Below are 19,302 nucleotides of genomic sequence, written 5' to 3' on the forward strand. Positions count from 1 at the left end.
AGTTTAGAAGGATGAGCGGGTATCTTATTGAAACATATAAGATTGTTACGGGTTTGGACATGCTAGAAGCAGGAAACATGTTCCTGATGTTGGGGGAGTCCAGAACCAGAGGCCACAGTTTAAGAATAAAGGGTAAGCCATTTAGAACGGAGACGATGAAACACTTTTTCTCAGAGAGTTGTGAGTCTGTGGAATTCTCTGCCTCAGAGGACAGTGGAGGCCGGGTCTCTGGATACTTTCAAGAGAGCTGGATATGCCTGGATTAGAGCGCATTAGCTACAGAGAAAGATTGGACAGACTTGTTTTCTCTGGAAAGTCAGAGGATGAGGAGTGACTGGTTAGAAGTAAATAAAATTATGTGAGAGACATAGATGAGATAGACAACCTACTTCCCAGGGTGAAAATATTAAATAAGATAATTTTTAGCTTTAAGGTCATAAGCGATAAGAGTAGAATTATGCCATTCAGCCCATCTAGTCTACTCCACCATTCAATCATGGCAGATCTATCTCTCCCATCTTTAAGGTGATAGGGGAAAGTTTAAAGGGGATTTGTGGAAGCACCTGGAACTTGCTGGGGATGCAGGCCGGAACAATTGTGCAAGTAAGAGACTTGTAGATGAGCATTTGGTTATACAGTGATTGGAGGGATATGAATTAATGCAGGTAGATAAGGATGTCTTGGCATCATGTTCGGCACAGACGATGGGTTGAAGAGACAGATCCTGTGCTGTAGTGTTCTTTGTTCTATGTAATCAATGCCTTGCCAGCAAAACCATATATTTAATAACTCAGCGGGACAACAATTAAAAGACTGACATAGTGCAGCACCCACAACTTGCTTGAAACGTATCTGTACCAAGATTACATCCATTGTGGAGAGTCAAGTTCCAACTGAATACCAGTTAGTTAGTTTAGTTTATTGTCATGTGTAAAGCTTTTGTTGGGTGCAAACTTGTCAGCGGAAAGACAAAAGAATGATTACAATCGAACCACCCACAGTGTACAGATGTTAAATGGAATAATGTGAATAATCTTTAGTGCAAGATTAACTCCGATTAAAGATAGTCAGAGTCTCCCATGAGGTAGAAAGTATCTCAGGACTGCTCTCTAATTGTTGGTGGGATGGTTCAGTTGCCTGATAACAGCGGGATAACAGTCTCTCAATCTGGAGGTGTGTGTTTACAAACCTCTATACCTCGTGCCTGATGGGAGAGGGGTGGAGTGGCTGTGGTGTGACATCCTATATAAACCATATAACAATTTCAGCACGGAAACAGGCCATCTCGACCCCTCTAGTCCGTGCCGAACACATAATCTCCCCTAGTCCCATATACCTGCGCTCAGACCATAACCCTCCATTCCTTTCCCATCCATATAACTATCCAATTTATTTTTAAATGATAAAAACGAACCTGCCTCCACCACCTTCACTGGAAGCTCATTCCACACAGCTACCACTCTCTGAGTAAAGAAGTTCCCCCTCATGTTACCCCTAAACTTCAGTCCCTTAATTCTCAAGTCATGTCCCCTTGTTTGAATCTTCCCTACTCTCAGTGGGAGAAGCTTTTCCACGTCAACTCTGTACATCCTTAATGCTGGTGGCCAGCATACTTGTGTTACCATAGAAGTGCAGCGAGTCATGGTGCAACTAAATACCCCTGGTAGCCACTATACTAGAGACATTATTGCAATTATATTATGGCACAATTAAACATGTAACACCATTTCAGCCCATCTTTTGGTCGCGATTTTCACTCAAATATAAATACAGGTGATAAAACAGTCAAAACGAATTGTAACTTTTAATAAAAACTTTGTCAAACAAAATAATTAACAAAAGTGCATTTCTAATTTGTACCCTAATGGCAACATAACAAACATGAGAGTAGTGTAATAGATAAATTATATTTATAATGTACTCAGTGCTTTCCTCAAATCTGCAGCACCACTTTAAATGTACAAATGCATTTCGAAGCAGTAATATAATCTCTCAATGTAATCTCTGTCTGACATCCTAACTCCCAAGGAACAGAGTTAAATAACATTTCTTAACATCTCAAAAATATCCGTAATTTTGCATTTAGAGCTTTATAACCAAGCGGCCTACACCAAGAGTGACACCCACAGGATTGCCACTTTCGTAAGGAACACAGCAAAATGGAAAGAGATTGCAGTGTCTCCTCCTGACCCCGACGTGGAATGGTCAACAAGGCAAGTCGAAGGTGTCACGGTCATCAATGTTTCCAAGCCAAATTCTACCAAGCTCCACCTTTGGTTCGCCATGCATCTACACCGGAGACTTTAACTGCCACAGCACCACCTGGGGCTACCGTTCAACTAACTCAGATGCCGCTGCACTAGCAGACTGGGCCTCAGCTACTGCCATTCAACTCCTGTACGACCAAAAACAACTGGACAGCTTCCACTCTGGCAGGTGGAACACCACTACCAACATTGACTTGGCTTTTGCAAACCTGAATGGACCATCCTCACACCGTATCATCCTGGATCACTTCCCGAAATCACAACATCCCCATCTCTGATTATCCCGGACAACCTCATCGAGCCGGTCCCAAACAAACCTGTGAAGAGGTGGCATTTCCGCAAGGCCAGGTGAGACCAGTTCACACGTCTGGTGGACTTCTGGATCGCCAGCCTTCCCACCCCCACCTCCACCAATCTGGACAAAACCTACTCGGTCTTCTGCAAATTCCTCAGCAGGTCAGCGAAGAGTTCCATTCCTCGCGGCTATCATTGCCGGTACATCCCCACATGGGACGAAGAGTGTGACGCATGCTACGACGCATTCCTGGACGCTGAACCTGGCGAAGAGGCTGTCTCCAAGGCTACGGATCTGACAATGTGCCTCAACAAGAAGCGCAGAGAGCGGTGGGAAGAGACAGGTCCAAGGAATCGACTTCACACACCCCAGTAGGGTGGCTTGGAAGACCTTCAATTGCATCACTGGTCGAAGTACCCGCCAAAAGCATTGCCGTGTCACGCCCAACTCCATCGCCCACCAGCTCCTGGCCAACGGCCACTTCAAAGAGACAGACAAGAATCAAACTCGTTCTGTCAAACAGGAAACCACTAATCTTTGGAAAGCTCCAGGCGCTGATGGGCTCCTGTCAGCAGCCTTTTCCTCTGCAGAATTCTCTCCTGTCATCACTCAATGCTGGAGAAACTCAGCGGGTGCAGCAGCATCTATGGAGCGAAGGAAATAGGCAACGTTTCGGGCCGAAACCCTTCTTCAGACTGATAGGGGTGGGGGGTGAGAGGGGGGGGGAGAGAGAGATGGAAGGAAAAGGGGAGGAGGAGGAGCTCGAGGGCGGGGAGATGGGAGGAGACAGCTCGAGGGTTAAGGAAGGGGAGGAGACAGCAAGGGCTAGCAAAACAGGGAGAATTAAATGTTCATGCCCCCAGGGTTCATGCCCCCAGGGTGCTGTTCCTCCAATTTCCGGTGTTGATCACTCTGGCAATGGAGGAGACCCAGGACAGAGAGGTCGGGTTGGGAATTGGAGGGGGAGTTGAAGTGCTGAGCCACCGGGAGTTCAGGTAGGTTATTGCGGACTGAGCGGAGGTGTTCGGCGTAACGATCGCCCAACCTCCGCTTGGTCTCCCCGATGTAAATCAGCGGACATCTGGAGCAGCGGATGCAGTAGATGAGGGTGGAGGAGATACAGGTGAACCTTTGTCGCACCTGGAACGACTGCTTGGCTCCTTGAATGGAGTCGAGGGGGGAGGTGAAGGGATAGGTGTTGCATTTCTTGCGGTTGCAATGGAAAGTGCCCGGGGAGGGGGTGGTACGGGAGAGAAGGGAAGAATTGACAACGGAGTTGCGGAGGGAGCAGTCTTTGTGGAAGGCAGACAAAGGGGGGGATGGGAAGATGTGGCGAGTGGTGGGATCACGTTGGAGGTGGCGGAAGTGGCGGAGGATTATGTGTTGTATTTGATCCCATCCCCGACCTCTACCTCCGTTACATTGACGACTGCTTTGGGGCCACCTCCTGCACCCACACACAACTCACTGACTTCATCCACTTCACCACCAACTTCTATCCGGCACTACAATACACCTGGACCATTTCCGACACTTCCCTACCATTCCTTGACCTCACCATCTCCATCGCAGGGGACAGACTCCTGACCGACATACACTATAAACCAACTGACTCGCATGGCTATCTGGACTACACGTCTTCCAACCCTGCCCCCTGTAAAGACTCCATCCCCTACTCCCAATTCCTCCGCCTACGCCGCAGCTGCTCCCAGGATGAGACATTCCATACCAGGGCATCGGAAATGTCCTCGTTCTTCAGGGAACGGGGATTCCCCTCCACCACCATAGATGTGGCTCGCACCAGGGTCTCATCCATACCCCGCAACACTGCTCTCTCACCCCATCGCCGCACCCACAACAAGGGCAGAGTCACCCTAGTCCTCACCTTTCACCCCACCAGCCGGAAAATACAACACATAATCCTCTGCCACTTCCGCCACCTCCAACGTGTCCCCACCACGCGCCACATCTTCCCATCCCCCCCATGTCTGCCTTCCGCAAAGACCACTCCCTCCGCAACTCCCTTGTCAATTCTTCCCTTCCCTCCCGTACCACCCCCTCCCCAGGCACTTTCCATTGCAACCGCAAGAAATGCAACACCTGTCCCTTCACCTCCCCCCTCGACTCCATTCAAGGACCCAAGCAGTCGTTCCAGGTGCGACAAAGGTTCACCTGCATCTCCTCCAACCAAATCTACTGCATCCGTTGCTCTAGATGTCAGCTGATTTACATCGGTGAGACCAAGCGGAGGTTGGGCGATCGTTTCGCCGAACACCTCCGCTCAGTCCGCAATAACCTACCTGACCTCCCGGTGGCTCAGCACTTCAACTCCCCCTCCCATTCCCAATCCGACCTCTCTGTCCTGGGTCTCCTCCATTGCCAGAGTGAGCAACACCGGAAATTGGAGGAACAGCATCTCATATTCCGCCTGGGGAGACTGCATCCTGGGGGCATGAACATTGAATTCTCCCAGTTTTGCTAGCCCTTGCTGTCTCCTCTCCTACCTTAACCCTCGAGCTGTCTCCTCCCATCCCCCAGCCCTCGAGGTCCTCCTCCTCCCCTTTTCGTTCCTTCTCTCCTCACCCCCCCCCCCCCCCACCCGCTATCAGTCTGAAGAAGTGTTTCGGCCCAAAACGTTGCCTATTTCCTTCGCTCCATAGATGCTGCTGCACCCACTGAGTTTCTCCAGCATTTTGTGTACCTCCTGCATTGCTTGGCTGGATCATCATGGGGCGCCTGGATATCTATTCTCTGAACCAGTCTCTTGCACTCGTGTACAGCACCGCTGTGTACACCGCCCCAGCATGATGCCGCAGCGCTCATACTAGCAAGCTGGACGCCATCCTCAACGACACCATGCGGATCATCACCGGCTTCCTACGTCCTACTCCGGATCTTCTGCCGGTGCTCGCAGCTATCGCACCCGCCAAGCTTCGCAGAGAGTACTTCACCCACAGGCTGGTGTGCAAGGCCCCTTCGGACACCAAACATCCTTTGCACCACCTCGCCCAGGACTCACAGCAACTGGGACCTCAACGCCTGTCATCTGATCGCCCCTTCTACCGTCACGCAGCCACCCTCTGTGGCTCCGGTTTCAACGCACTAGGAGCTTGGAGAACTAGCTGGGAACAGACTTCCCGACCTCCTCAATTCACTGTTGCACCAAACACCACAGCCACACCTGGCTCGGACATGCCCTGGAACGAGTGGGTTGCCCTGAACTGGCTCCGTACAGGGGTCGGCCGGTTCAACACCAACATGCATCGTGAAGTCTTCATTTTCGAGAGGTGAATATACGTTTGAAAAAATTCACTCGCCTCTTCGCCTGCAAAACAGAAACTGATGTCAATAGCTAATTAACATCAACCTAATACAGGTGTCAGAGTTTATGCGGAGAAGGTAGGAGAATGGGGTTACAAAGGAGAGATAGATCAGCCATGATTCAATCAAGGAGTTGACTTGATTGGCCACACGACCTAATTCTTATCCCATCACTTATGAACCTCAACTAATTAGTTCTTTCAGAATTAAACTAATTAGTAAAATGCCAAGGTACAGATGTGAAGATTTGTTTTTACTTATCATGTTATAAAGATCCGCGTTATAATGTACGAATGGGTGGCAGCGGCTTCAATACTATGGTCCAAATGAATGCACTATTCTATGAGCAAACAAGCAATGTAGATTCCTTGGTGAACTATTGGACAGGAAGTCTAGATTCTAAACAATCCTCTGTCACAGTCAATCAGAAAATGACAGTGCTTCCATGGTTAGTCTTGGATTCCTTGGTGATGGGTGACGTATCCATTCTTACACTATACAGCAAGCTGAAGGTGGGGAAAGATGAACCTTCATCAGCTGTTTTTTCCTGCTCTCTGTATTCCTAGAAAGGTGTCTCTACATTTAAGAATTTCTTTTGGTTAAGATGAGATAACTAAATTTATTGCATTCATTTGGAGATTTGGCTTACACCTTGGCCTGTATTCACTGCACTGTTTCATACCGAAACAGGGAGATTAGAGATATGCATTTGAAAACCGATTCGCGTGAGTGCGACATGAGAGTAACTCAAACACCTCATGTCTCGCAGGAGAGGAATTGTTGCTGGGTGAGGGGAGGGGCACCACGTGCAGACCTCGAGGCTGGACAATGAAACCAGGGCAGGTTTTCTGTGTTGATGCCTGAATCACCCACTCCAAACCGATGTACTATGTATCCTATTTATTAGTTAGTATGTACATGGAAGCAGGTTTTCCAGAGTTGCCCTGTTCACTGGGGTGGGGTGTTAGGGGCACGATGCAGTGTAAAACATCAGAAAATTAGACTACAACTAGAAAACGATGAATTGATTGGCAATACACACCTTCCGTGCCACCACCACCTTTTCAATTGAGTCATTCTCAAAAGCCTCTTCATATTCCTCGTATGTTTCATTTTCAATGGTTTGCTTCCTGGGCGCTGGTCTGACATGTCTGGAAAGAAAACAGCAGTATAAACAGTAACACAGTAGCCCCACCTTCTCAAAGAAATGTCATCGATACCAAGGGCTGGGAAGAACACAGGACTTTCAAGGAATCTTCTCCAAGGACTGAAGCAGCTGCTTTTGACAGTCAGTGGATTCCTCTACAAGCGGTTTGATGGAGCCGAACAGGAAAGACCATTTCTTGAATTGGAGGAAGCAAGGGTATAGAAACTAGCAAAAATGCCAGGGGAAGAGAAGGAGAAATTATTTTTCACTCTGCAAATTATGACCTAGGTTATATTCCCTTAAAAAGTGGTAAAAAAAACTCAATGATAATATATATGTTTTAAAACAATTCAAAGGCGCATGTCAAAGAGGAAAGGGGGGAGCATTAAGTGGATAAATCGTTCAGAGCTGGTACAAGCAGAATTCTGTAATTCCACATGGTTCTTCAGATTCTATCAAGTAACAGTGGGGGCAGAATTGCTGCCTTACAGCGCCAGAGACCCAGGTTCAATCCTGACTGTAGGTGCTGTTTGTGTGTAGTTTGCAATTTCTCCCTGTTACTGCGTAGGTTTTCTCCAGGTATTCTGGTTTCCTCCCACATCCCAAAGACGTGAGGGTTTGTAGGCTATTTGGATTGGTTAAAATTGTAATTTGTCCCTCGTGTGTAGGATTGCGCTAGTGTACAGGATGATTGCTGGTCAGCGCAGACTCAGTAGGACGAAGGGCCTGTTTCCACGCTGTATCTCTAAAGTCTAAAGTAACTAACGTGTTTCTTTTAACAACCTTGGAAGAATAAGATGTCATTAGTGCGTCCAAAGACTAATGACATCTTATTTTTCCAAGGTTGCTAAAAGTGATGGGCGAAATGGATGTGCCATCCTAAAAAGGATCGTATCTCAGATATGTTTCTGGGAGTGGGCGCGTTCTTGATCGCATCAACTTTACCCTTGATGGGGTGTAGACTATCCTTGTAAATCTTATGACCCAAGTACTCTACCTAGTTCTAAAAGAACTCACACTTTTGTGCCTTCACTCTTACACTGTGTGTCTCAAGGCGTGTGAGTATCACTTTCAACCTTTCATCATGTGTCTGCCTGCCAGGGGCTGAGATGAGGATGTCATCCAAGTAACACACCACACCTTCAATCTGGCTAGAATTTGTGTCATAAACCCTTGAAAAATCCCAGGGACTGATGATATGCCAAATGGGAGCCTATTGAACTGAAACAATCCCAAATGCGTGTTGATAGTCAGCTTGGATTTAGATTCTCCCTAAACTAATCTAATCTAAAACAAAGCAAATGAAAGCCGTTGAGCCATTGGCAACAGAATGTCCTCCTTTAACCAGACGGATTCTCCTTCGTCAAGGAGTTGAATAATTTGTGGCTCTACGACACCACCCTATGGAAATTGACTGCCGTGTTTGCTACCATCATCGACACTTCAAACGTTGTTTGCTGGCCAAAGCATCAAGGGATAATCCCATTTGATCGTATGGCACAATAGATATGCAACTGATATCCCAGTTCAAGTAGAACCAAACCTTAGCTCAGCCAATTCATTCTTGCAGGACGGATCTTGCTCTCTGCGCTCCTGCTGTGTTGATAGTTGAATGCTTTCCAGTTCTTCCTTTTTCTGCAAAATGAAAATAGTGCTCAATCTTTATACACACATGAATGCAAAACAAGATTACAACATATCTTTGCTGTGTCCATCTTGGAATCTTTTAAATTAAAAAATAAATAAATACACAGATATTTAGTCATCATATGCATCCTGAGGAACAAGTCCCACCAATGAGCAATGTCATGGCTTCATCTTTAGTCCCTTGAGATTTAGTATCCTGCTCAATTTATTAATTGTTGCAAGGGCTTGTTTCCGTGCATGTCATTAGTACTCTGAAAATGCTCTTTTAAAAAGTCCCTTTGTTTAAGGGTTCTTTAAGGGACTTTGTTTAAGCTGTCCTTGTGCAACTATCCATTGCTCTTTAAAGATGGATTTCTCATTCTCAAGGTTTAATTTGCTGTTGCTTTTGCAACAACTTCAACTGATTATCCTTCAAAGACAGGATCTGGTTTAGCTCCTCCCTGTACTGAACCAACTGTGCTTTTAGCAGCGCGTTGTCAGAATTAAGGTCATCCATCTGAAGCTGTTGGGAGATATGCTGCCAATGTGATCATCGGTGCACTGGCGGCAGGTCAACCATCAATGGAGTAGTTGTTGACATCGGAAGCATTGGAGAAGTCTAACAGTTTAACTATTGCTCAGTTTACATCTTCACTTGCTGTACTTTGGCCAGAAGGTATAAAACACGAGAATGTTCTTCTGTTTGTGACAAAAGTTTTATTCCCTCATAAATAATAGTATCCTAAATATTAATAGAAACGTTTACTTCCTTGCACATGAATTCACAATATATTTGTACCAAGGAACAACAAAGTTGCTGTATTAACAACCCTTTAAGTTTCCCAAATGTAGTTACTTGGTATCAAGCTAAAATGAATTCACCAATGTTCTACTAATTAACGCTCTACTAAGCGTAAAATGTTGAGTGAACTCAAGCATTAAATTTACACCGATATATAAAATCAAAGTTTAAATTGAAAGTGTCAGACTGAGCACATACCATAAGCGTTTGGCCAGCTGTGGTCTGCTTTGTCCATCCTTGACCCTGTCCTTGTATCTGAAGATCCCCCACTTCCTCCTCCAGCTCCTGCAGTTCTGAGATCAAATCTGGATCGGAGCAGAACCAGTCATCCTCAATCAGTTTTGTGCCACAGGAAGACACGTCGTTCAGAAAGACAGCATGAACACAGACACAATATGGACTGATTGGACCCTGGTGACCGTCGCTGCCTTGTGGCTTCTCCAAGTTAAGATGTTAGTTTCTGACTGGGCTAAAACACCTTGCAGCTGGCTTTAAATTTTAAAAGCTTGCAGTAACAAAGCTAAATTAACATCACTTATCACAGAGACAACTGTATAGATATAATTTCAGTATTTGTTCAGGAGAGGCAGATTTGTAATTTAACCTGCAAATCCATTAATAAACTGAGTGAAGCCTGTGTCGTGGCCATTTGGACAAAATGGTAAGTGTTCTACATTTGCAATTACCAATGTAAATATAGGGGAAAAAATAAATCCTTTCGCATTGAAAAATTATAAGGAAGTTTGGTTCATTTTACTTACATCAGATAATGGATGGAATAAACTATGGGTTAAAACAGTGTTCCCTTTCATTACTAAATAGTCCAAAGAGTTGTACAGCACAGAAACATGTCCTTTTACATTCAATGTGTCTGTGCCGACTATCATGCCATCTAGTTTAACCCCACTTGCCCGTGTTAAATAAACCTCCTAGTCTTTCAGTGAAACTTGCGTATTCATAAAAACTCACTCTAAAGTATGTAATAGGAAATTTAACTGCATGTTTAATGCAGAGCTAAATGTTATAACTAAATAATTCAATGAAAGTATATTTTAGTTGGGGTTTAGAACAATTTTGGAAAATGAGCAGTAACTTTAACTGGATTCTACTAATCATTTTAGTACATTACTAGGGCATTCATTTCATCAGGTCGAAACATGGTAGGCAAGTGCAGAAGATTTGGGCACATGTAATGCAAGGTGGGCTAGCCAGTTGGATCTAAATAGGAGGCAGTGATGGAAGGATGTTTTTCTGATGGGAAATCTGTGATTATTGTGGTACCACAGGGATCACAGCTGAGATGTCCGTTGCCCGAGCGAGGAGATTTGTCCAAGGTCATAGCAGGATATAGATGAGATGGAAAGTTGGCTGGAGCACAGACAGATATAATTTGGGAAGTAAAAATGGTTGTAGGACAGGTCAGGGCACTGATGAATGTTGATGAATAGAGTCTTAGAGGTCCAAGTCCAAAGTTCTCAAAATTTAGCAGGGCAACAGACTGGTGAAGAAAGCATATGGCATGGTTGCTGTCGTAGGTGTGGGTATGGAATATAATAGCTGGGATGTTTTATTGCAACTTTACAAAACACTAGTTAGGCCACACTTGAAGGGTTGTGTGCAGTTCCTGTCAGCACACTATGTATGAACTGCAGAGGCTGGTTTACAAAAACAGACACAAAGTGCTGGAGTAACGCAGCATCTCCGGTAACATGGGAAGGCGGCGTTTCAGGTTGGGCCTCTTCTACTGTCTGATCAGCGATAGATTTGGAGAAAATGGAGAGAAAATTCACAAGGATGTTGCCTGGATTGGAGAACTTTAGTTATGGGGAGAAACTGGATGGATGGGGCTCTTTTTCCCTGGAGTGAGAAAGTTAAGGAGTGACTGATAGAAGTATGTAAGATTATGTGAGGCAGGGTAGAGAGCCAAAATCTTTTTTCCATGGTAGAGTTCCAATACAAGAGAACATAAGTTTAAGGTAAGAAGAGGAAGTTGTAAAGGCGATTTGAGGGAAAGTTTATTTCTCTCCCCCGAGAGGGCTTTGGATCTGGAACTTGCTGCCAAAGGAGGCAGAATCAAATGCAATTAAAACATTTTTAAAGTAATTTTAGACAAACACGTAATAGGCAAAGCATAGAAGGAGACATTTATAATGCAGGCAAATGAGATAAGTGTAGATGGGAAACAAAAATCAGCATGGACATGGTGAGATGAAAGGCCCATTCCTGTGCTGCACAACTCAGATTCTAAATACATCATCTTACTAGGCAAAATATTTTGAACCATCTGTTATCATCATAAACTAATTACGGAAACAATTCAGCATTGCTGTCAGTAATTATAAGAGCCATGAGAGGCTTAAGGGTGTAAAAGAACCAAGGACTAAACGATTCACAAATAAAAGAAAGCTTGTCGCAGCTAACAAGCAACATTTGTTCTGAACAAATGGATGGAACAAGGGGAGAAAATTCAGCCCAAACAAATTTTCAGGGTACAGAATTCACTATTGTGCAATGGTAAAGGTTGCATAGGAAGGTGGGAATGATCAATGGCAAATCATATTCCACAGTAATTGCACATCGACACTTCTGAGCAGGGTATGTTCTAGAGTCACAGCACAATTTAGCTAGTGAAGTGCCTTTGTCTCGACTGAAATATTGACAACAGATCCCAAAATAGAGGTGCACTAAACTTTCAAGTCATCAAGATCAAATCAAGTCATTCACTTCTTAAATATTTTAAGTTAAAACAAAGTAAACTGTATGGTTCGTTTAAGAGAGAACCAGAGAGCACCACAATTTACCTTCTTTTTTTTCTTCAACTTGATTCATCTTTAATTCCATCACAGTCCACTCATTGTTGTCATGGCTCGGTGTTGGTTTATAATCCGTTTCTTGCCACTTCACCAGTTCCTCTGCAGATTCAGATTCACCTATCTACAGACACATTACACACAAAGCAACATCATCCACTCATCTAACTGGCCAATTAGATGCTTGATGCCATAAGAAACAGAAACGCTTCGGCATGATACAAGAGTAATGATTCTCTATGTTTGCCTCCGGGACATATTTAATTAACAAAATAGCAAGCTGATTTGAAGTTTAGAGTTATTCGGCAAGACGACCAGAGGTGGAATAAGCATTAAAAAAGGAACATCATGGTGAAAAATATAGTTTAAAAAAGTTTACCATTTTTTATTCTCTGCTGGAAATGATTTGATGATTTCAGTGATTTTCAGATTTAAGTAAAATTATTTTAATTGTCTTTAAGATAAATGGACCTATGGGCAATGAAGCACTGACTTGTTCCTATTAATGTACACCTTCAAGACATATTGTTACGTCATTAGAATTGCAAGTTGTAGATTTGGATAATTGGAAACTTTTATTAAGTTAAAAAATCAGCCCTTGAGCCTTATTCATTCTATCACATGATCATGTCTGATTTGATCTGTGATCGAAACATTTACCTAATCCCCATAACCCTCAACTTCCCGCAGTGTAAAATTCTAGCTGGCTAACCCTTGAATATACTGAATGGTTTCTCCACCCACAGCTCTGGAGGGTAAAGAACTCAAAAGATTCTCAACCATCAGAGGAGAAATGTCAAGTACTTTGGATCCGTCTTCACTGAGGAGGATACAAGCAATCTTCCTGATGTACTAGTGGCCAGAGGATCTCTGGTGACGGAGGAACTGAAGGTAATCCACATTAGGCAGGAAATGGTGTTGGGTAGATTCCCGGGGCCTGATGGTCTGCATCCCAGGGTACTTAAGAAAGTGGCTCTAGAAATCAGGACGCATTGGTGATAATTTTCCAATGTTTTATAGATTCAGGATCAGGTCCTGTAGATTGGAGGGTAGCTAATGTTATCCCTCTTTTTGAGAAAGGCGGGAGAGACAAAACAGGGAATTATATACCAGTTAGCCTGACGTCGGTGGTGGGGAAGTTGCTAGAGCCAATTATAAAAGATCAAATAGCGGTACATTTGGATAGCAGTAACAGGATCGGTCCAAGTTAGCATGGATTTACGAAGGGTTTCATGCTAGACTAATCTGTAATTTTTTGAGGCTGTAACTAGGAAAATGGACAAGGGAGAGCCAGTGGATATAGTATACCTGGACTTTCAGAAAGCATTTCATATAGGTCCCACATGGGGGATTAGTGGGAAAAATTAGGGCACATGGTATTAGGGCTAGAGTGCTGACATGGATAGAAAATTGGTTGGCAGACAGGTAACAAAGAATAGGGATTAACAGGTCCCTTTCAGAATGGCAGGCAGTGACTAGTTGGGTACTGCAAGACTCTGTGCAGATATTTACAATATACATTAATGATTAAGATGAAGGGAATCAAAGTAATATTAGCAAATTTGTAGATGACACAAAGCTGGGTGGCAGTGTGAACTGTGAGGAGGATGCTTTTCAGGGTGCCGTTATCCACTTTGGTAGCAAAAACAGGAAGGGTGATTACTATCTAAATGATGTCAAGTTGGAAAAAGGAAAAGATCCGGTGGTCCTTGTTCATCAGTCAATGAAAGTAAATATGCAGCAGGCAGTGAAGAAAGCGAATGGCATGTTGGACAACAAGAGGAGTTGAGTACAGGAGCAGAGAGGTCCTTCTGCAGTTGTATAGGGCCCCAGTGAGACCACACCTGGAGTATTATATGCAGGACATTCTTGCTATTGAAGGAGTGCAGCATAGGTTTACAAGGTTAATTCCCAGGATGCCGGGACTGTCATATACTGAGAGAATGGAGCGACTGAGCTTGTTTAGAAGGATGAGAGGGCATCTTATTGAAACAGATAAGATTATTAAGGGCTTGGACACGCTAGAGGCAGGAAACATGTTCCTGATGTTGGGGGATTCCAGAACCAGGTGCCACAGTTTAAGAATAAGGGGTAAGCCATTTAGAACGGAAACGAGGAAACACTTTTTCACATAGAGAGTTGTGAATCTGTGGAATTCTCTGCCTCAGAAGCGGTGGTGGCCGGTTCTCTGGATACTTTCAAGAGTGAGCTAGATAGGGCTCTGAAAGATAGCAGAGTCAGGGGATATGGGTAGAAAGCAGGAACGGGCTACTGATTGGGGATGATCAGCCATGATCACATTGAATGGCGGTGCTGGCTTGAAGGGCCGAATGGCCCACTCCTGCACCTATTGCCTATTGTCTATTGCAGCTTTGAAGCCAATCCTTATCCTGAGGCTATGCCCTTTAGGTCTAGACTAAAGGACATTCTTTTTGGAAGGAGATGAGGTAACATTTCTTTACCCAGAGGGTGGTGAATCTGTGGAATTCTTTGCCACAGATGGCGGTAGAGGCCAAGTCAGTGGATATTTTTAAGGCACAGATAGATTCTTGATTAGTACAGGGGTCTGAGATTATGAGGGGAAGGTAGGAAAATGGGGTTAGGAGGGAGTAATTGATCAGCCATGATTGAATGGTGGGGTAGACTTGATGGGCCGAATGACCTAATTCTACTATTCCTTATGACCGTATAATATTAATAGGCAAGTCTGGAAATACTCTGTTGCTTCCCCAACCACACCAGCTAATTCAGTAAACTTTCTCCATGTCCAAGGTGTGTGGTAATGCATACAGAAACCATCTGGTGTGGAAGCAAATAGCACCCCTCAGATGCAAGCATCAAGCCAAAAAGTAAGGATGATGATTGAAAAGAGCAAAACAAAAATTTACTTAAATGACCCATTTTAAACAAAAAATCTGAATAAGCAACATAAAATTATTTGTAAAATGCAATGTAATATTAATTAGCAGGATACTTGAGACTCTTGAATCTGTGCAGAATGCGCACACTTGGAATTAAGATTGTACGTGGGGGAATTAAATGCATCACAAATTCTCCCAACCTGGGAAGCTGCTCCCTTGGTAACTTGTTCTAAACCTACTTGCATGTTCTGGTATTGCTCTTCATATGTTTCCAATATTTTTTGAAGCTTCTCTGCAAGAAAACACGCATCACCATTTAAATAAAGAGAACGAGGAAGAGTCCCTGACCTGATACATCACCCATTATTTCTCTACACAGATGCTGCATGTCCCGCTGACTTATTCCAGGTTTATGTGTCTATCTTCAGTTTAAACCAGCAACTGCAGTTCCTTTACACAAGAGAATGAAGGATCTCTAACCAAATAACCCTTCCATTCTCTATCTCCCCGTCTCTCCCCCACCCTAGTCCTCTTGCTAATTTCACCATTTATATTCCTTCATGAGCACCTCATCCCCAGCCAACAATGGACCATTGTCAGCTCCACCCCCCCCCCCCCCCCCCCACCCCGAGTCATCGATGCGGGCTCTGCTTTATTCTGTACCTCCCCATACCTCTAATTTCCCCCTCCCTGACTCTCGGTCTGATGGAGGGTCTTGATCAGAAACAACACCTATTCGTTTCTTCAGAGATGCTGCCTGACCTGCTGACTCGAGCATTTTGTATCTATCTTCGGTGTAAATCAGCATCCCCAGTTCCTTCTTACCCAATGAAAGTCATACTATACACACACCATTTTGTGCCTCGACGTATTGTGGCCAGTTCACTTTTAGGTGTAACTGGTCGTCCTCCTCTTCATAGTCAATCTCCGCATCTTTGTCCTCCAGCAGAAGCTTCTGAGCAGAAACAAGCTGGGTAGAAATAAGTTTAGTGTCAATTAAAGCCAAGGGATTTCTAATGGTCTGTGAAATAGCCACCATTCAAATTCTAGATTAAATATTTTGCTTTATGACTGTACAGGCAGGTAAGACTAGTGTAGATGGGGCATGTTGGTCAATGTGGGTAAGTTGGGCTGAAGGGCCTGTTTCTGAGCAGTATGACTCTCGAAATAATTTTAGCATGCATTATACTTTTAATGTGCCACTGCTGACAGCTCCATTCTACCACAACTATTTTATGATTGAATTTTCCTGCAGGCTCGCATCTATCCCATGTCACTTACTCTTCAGAAAGGGGTTCTACACGGAATGGAGTGAGCAGTGAAATGTAGGGAAGCACTCCTTCATACAGTTGAGCCCAGATTAAAAATATACAATGTACATAACTAACTATGTAAACAAAAATGTTTTAAATTGCTTCCTACAATGCTTCAACAACTCACGGTATATCAAACCATCAATTTTCCTTTTTTGAAAAGATGAAGTCATTTCATTCCAGGTAAATGGCAAACAGATCAATATTCAGTTAATCGTCATCAGGTGCAAGGGGTACTTGGTATTTGGTATTTGGGGTACCTGTACATTGTCCAGCTCCTCTTGGATCTGCTCGATTTTAGACAGGTATGAAGCTTCCATTGACAAGGAACTGTCCTCTGATCTTGCAGCCTCTTGGTACAGAAGCGTCACTTGTTCTTTAAGAAAGAGAAAGGAAAAAACACCCATAATTATCTGATATTTGTTGTAAATAAAGCAATACCTCCACAGTTTGCAATTTTTTCCACTGCAGTTAATGGCAATTAGTGAAAATCATATGTTCTACTAATTACCGGCATTTGAAATCATAAAATATCCTTGAAATGCTACAATTCATTAAGCTTGAAGATTGCTCAGGCACAATGGTAATTCCATTTACATATTTATCCAATGATAAATTCCTTAACTATTACTAGTGAGAAATGATTAGAAGCTTGAATAAAGCTCCACAGAAAATGTGTCTCCTCAACATTTTGGAAATTAAGGTATAAATTTACTTAATCCCAAAACAAATAAAATGATCATTCTTCCCTGCTCCATTAAAACCCTTATTTATTTTAAATTATTCCAAATGAACATCCTCTTCTGCTGCTGAATATAGTCTCTCTACCTTGTCCCTGGTTTCACCCTCACTTCCGTAAACTGTCATGCAAACACAGCTCAAGTCTCACAGAGATAAGACATTCATGGAGATAATGAAGTGTCATGGTTGCTCTGTGGCCTTCTCATTTAAAAGCTATTTGAAATTAAAATACTTTGATGTACCATTTCCGGCAAGTGCATTGTGAATGGTAAAATGTCTTCAAATGATTTTATTTAGAGATACAGCGTGGAAACAGGCCCTTCGACCCACTGTGTCTGTGCCGACCAATGATCCTCGCACACTAACACTATCCTACACACACTAGGGATAATTTACCATTAACCCAAGTCAATTAACCTACAAACCTGTATGTCTTTGTAGTGTGAGGATACCGGAGCACCTGGACGAAAACCCACATGGAGAACATACAAACTCCGTACAGACAAACACCACAGTCGGGATCAAACCCAGGTCTCTGGCGCTGAAAGGCAGCAACTCTACCGCTGCGCCACCAGGCCGCCCTTCACGATGTCATGTTTTAACTATCGGCATCCTCTCGAAATGAAAATTCAGTGATAGCGATGTTTAAAGGATTCAAGAAGAGAATGTTTTGAAAAGCATCTGTACGAATCTGTCCAAATGACTACTGTGTGTTCCTGTCAGCCATTTGGCAGACTCTTACAAATGCTTCTCAAAGAATTATTTTATTGAATCCTTTAAACATCACTATCTTCTGATCAAGGAATCTGACAAGAATACCTGAATGAAAAAAACTTAGATTACACGCTACTTTTCCTGATCACTGAATGTACCAACCCATTTACCAACCAATGAAGTATATTTTTAAGTGTGATCAGTGATAAAATATGGGAATTACAGCAACCAATTTGCATACACAAAATCTCACGAGGTTACAGGGACCAGAGAATTACACCGCAAAACAAAAATGAAGTGATGTTTTGTCATAAAATCCACTCCATTCCTCTAATGCTAGAATATTTTAGGGCAAACCTACTCCCTACCACGAGACGACAGATGTACAAATCTGCGGTAGGACCATTTATGGCCAAAAATATTAACAGGTCAACTTTGAGTAATTACCTTCCAGTTCGTCAATCTTCCATTCGCTGAAATAATTAAAAAAACCAGTTGCCTGTTCTGCAAGGGGTGCACAGAACCTGGCGTGAGGTCTTAAAAGTTGGAGATCTTTGTGAAGTTGTAAACAGCACTGATCTTTCTGTGATGTTTCTTGTGCATGTTTCTCCCTGATTTTACAGAGCCGAGTGCTGTGTTTACCTTTGAGATTTGTTAATTCAGCTTTATGGGTCGCCCTCAAACCACAGATCTTGATATGGCTGGCGTAATCTTCAGCGTAATACTTGTTGTCCAGGTCCTCATTCTCATCTTCAAGCTTTCTTACATCTTCAACTAACTCCTAAAAAAATTAAAAAGTAGCCAAATTAAACGAAAAAGACTTTCGGGAGCCTGTTCCACTTAGGCGTTTTGTCACCGGTCTGCACCGGCTATAACCTACGGGAACCTTCGACCTCCTGGCAACCCATTAGGACCTATGGCACGGGAATTCTCGCTACTCTCGATGTTGAAAAAAGGATCCATAAGGATGCCGCGATGGGTTCTCAGAATGCTGGAACTCCTCACGTCCATGAAGGTGACTTTCCAACAACCACCTGCGAACATGTGACGATAGCATAGTCTCCTGCAGTCACCTAAAAAGTCACCTGTGGGACAGTCCCATTTAGCCTAGAATAATGCAGCTTTCTAAAGTAACATTAAATGAATGAAATGAATAAGCCAAGCAGATAAGCAAGAAAAGTTGAAGCTGTCAAAATGGATTTGTCAAGTAGTCATCAAAATTAAAACAGTTATCATAAGGTCCCGTGATAGAAGCAGAATTAGGCCAATTGGCCCATCAACTCTCCTGCGCCATCCAATCATCTATCTCTTCCTCCTGTTCTACTCCCTTCATCTCTGACACCGTACTAAACATGAATCTATCTATCTCTGCCTTAAAAATATCCACTGACGTCCTACACAGCCT

General features: G+C 43.5%; 2 long non-coding RNA genes across 2 annotated transcripts; both read right to left on the bottom strand.

Annotated features, from left to right (window-relative positions):
• Window positions 1-5,689: 5,689 nt before the first annotated feature.
• LOC116969537 lies at window positions 5,690-8,664 on the bottom strand. Its single transcript, XR_004410822.1, has 3 exons — window positions 8,574-8,664; window positions 6,926-7,034; window positions 5,690-5,887 (listed from the first exon to the last, which is right to left on the bottom strand). It is a non-coding gene; the product is annotated as an uncharacterized LOC116969537 (long non-coding RNA).
• A 6,516-nt stretch (window positions 8,665-15,180) lies between these two features.
• On the bottom strand, window positions 15,181-16,055 carry LOC116969540. The gene is made up of 2 exons (XR_004410825.1): window positions 15,982-16,055; window positions 15,181-15,421 (listed from the first exon to the last, which is right to left on the bottom strand). It is a non-coding gene; the product is annotated as an uncharacterized LOC116969540 (long non-coding RNA).
• Window positions 16,056-19,302: the final 3,247 nt, after the last annotated feature.

This window comes from Amblyraja radiata, unplaced genomic scaffold, assembly GCF_010909765.2.
Source record: "Amblyraja radiata isolate CabotCenter1 unplaced genomic scaffold, sAmbRad1.1.pri S71, whole genome shotgun sequence".
In the NCBI taxonomy this organism is placed as follows: domain Eukaryota; kingdom Metazoa; phylum Chordata; class Chondrichthyes; order Rajiformes; family Rajidae; genus Amblyraja; species Amblyraja radiata.